Source organism: Pteropus vampyrus, unplaced genomic scaffold (genome assembly GCF_000151845.1).
Source record: "Pteropus vampyrus isolate Shadow unplaced genomic scaffold, Pvam_2.0 Scaffold12, whole genome shotgun sequence".
Taxonomy (NCBI): domain Eukaryota; kingdom Metazoa; phylum Chordata; class Mammalia; order Chiroptera; family Pteropodidae; genus Pteropus; species Pteropus vampyrus.
In genome coordinates this window covers 10,534,362-10,536,761 of record NW_011888793.1, presented here as the reverse complement: position 1 = coordinate 10,536,761, position 2,400 = coordinate 10,534,362, and the positions used below count along the sequence as shown (strand labels likewise).

General features: G+C 32.5%; 1 protein-coding gene across 3 annotated transcripts in view; it reads left to right on the top strand.

Moving 5' to 3' along the window:
• The window catches only part of PDCD10 (programmed cell death 10), a 44,480-nt gene that overhangs the window by 26,850 nt on the left and 15,230 nt on the right, over positions 1–2,400 (top strand). The gene's annotated exons all lie outside the window — the stretch shown is intronic.

The window sequence follows — 2,400 nt, the reverse complement described above, 5'->3', positions numbered from 1 at the left end:
TAACTCAAAAAGATTTTCTTCATATCGTTCCATAAGTATAAAACAGTGTTTTCAAATGGGAAAATAAGACCTCTGTGTACATCAGATTAAGGATACTTTGAGAATATACAGCTAAGTAACTCAGAATGAAATTTTTTTATTGTCTTTAGACCTTAGATGTTCAGTTGATAATCACTAGCCACGTGTTGCTATTGCACACTAAAAATATGGCTACTTCGAATTGAGTTGTACTCCAAGCATAAAATATACACTGAGTTTCAAAGATAGTTCAAGAAAAAGAATGTAAAATGACTCAGTAATAAGTATTTCATATTGATTGCATGTTGAAAAGATAATACTTTTGATTATAACATTTTTTTACTTTTTTAGTGGGGCTACTAGAAAATTTAAAATTACATAGGCTCATATTTGTTTCTTGCATTTTATTTCTATTGGATGGCCCTACACCACCTACTGGGTGCATTCTTTCATATAAAACACTATCCGCCCCCCCACCCCCAAATACATATCAGAGTGCCCAAAACTTTAATTTGTATTTCCTTTTTGTGTATTTGTTTCCATCAATAGCTAAACCAGCTTATTTAGGTAAAGCATTTTAATGTTTAAACCTGGAATAAATTTATAGTTGAGTGTCACTGGAGTTGAAACTATAAATCCATCCAGCTTGATTTCTTTTTATGGCAAAGAGTAGTTTATAGATACCACTCTTAAATAGTAGCATAGGTCATGTCACTAGACATCTCTTACCACAAGAAATTACATTGTATATGTTGGATTGGAACTATTTTGATGTGTTTAATATTCTTCCGTATAGTTCCTGTGTACACATGCATAATAGCTTCTTTAAAATACATCCTGCCAAATCATTGGGTTAATGAAGAGAATCAACAAAGCAATATCATCATCTGTTTTGTTTTTTTTTTTCTTTCCTTCTTTGAGTATCACTGTGGTTTGAAATGGTGTATTTGGTCATTAGGGAGGCATAATGGGGACTATTTAAAGCATCTTTGTGAGCAGAGAAGAGAAAGAAAGTGAAGTGTTAATACAATGTGTATTGATAAGGCAAAAGTCAGTTTTTTAGCTTTTCTGATACCAAGAATAGAGAAATTTCTCCTGTGTGTCTTGATAAGTAAGACCCTATCTGAAGTAGTAGATTGCATAGTCAAAGACATTTATAAAAGAGATAAAATAAGGAATTTCATGAAGCCTTTTCTTGTAATATCCTTATATATAAGCTGATGTTTTAACACTGAAAGACAATTAAAAAGCAAGCAATTTGTTTAAAGTATGTGGCTTTGGAAGAGCTGACTTGATGCATGGGAAAGTTTTGCTATACTTAGCATTGATTCTTAATTGAGGGCAATTGAAGTTATTTTGGAGAAAAACATTAGTTTTACATTGATTTATTATTTTTAATTTGTTAAATTTCAAATTAAATTAAAGGAGGGCATGTATTAGAAAGATGATTTTTGTGTTTTTTAAACTTATTTGAAAAATTTGAAAAACCTCACCCAGCCATATATCTGTATGTATGTGCATATTTCCAGTTCTTAGGCCACAACAACAGTGATAGTTATCGAGCTTTAATATCTATTTTTGTTATGTGGAGAAAAAGGATTAAAATTATTTTTTTCAAGATAAAATAATGCTAGTAAATATTGTCTTTTAAGATCTCTATTCTGCTTTTGATTCATTTCCCCCTCTGTGAGGTTCTGATAGGTTGTACAGTTGACAAACACTGATCCACAATAGTGGGTATTACTACCCCTCGGGATAGTTATCTCTCACAGTTGGATTCTTCATAACAGTTGGACACCCATAGAGTTTAGGGTTTTATTATGGGGGAAAACTCAGTTCCTGCAAGTGTTGGGAAGGCAGCCGGGATGTGGGGAGTTACATATATCTGGAGATACATAGATTCTCTGATTTAAGGTTAAAACTATTTATTTTGCCTGATTCATTTGGTAAATTTAAAGTTTTTAAAATAAATACCTTAACTAAAGCTACAGCCAGAAAATACTAAGACGACTGTTCTCAAAACTATGCTGAGGCACCCTGAGGCCTCAAAGCAATCTCAGGGATGTCATGAAATATTTTAAAATTTGAAGGAACACAGTGGGACCCAACATCTGGTTAACATTGAACTACCAGCTTGAGGTAGTTTGCAGTTTCAACATATTTGCTTGGGCTACATTCTTTCAATGGTGTCATGTTTTTGTTAGCTGGACATTTGGCCATTGCTATGATAAAAAAGTAAGTACTACAAGAAAATCAATGTACAACAGGAAATGAGAGTGGAAGGATCCAATCTAATTCCAACATTTGAGAAATTGGGCAGCACCTAGCAGGTGCACAGATTTCATTAATAAGTAATCATGTTTATTTAAGAATTAAATAAAA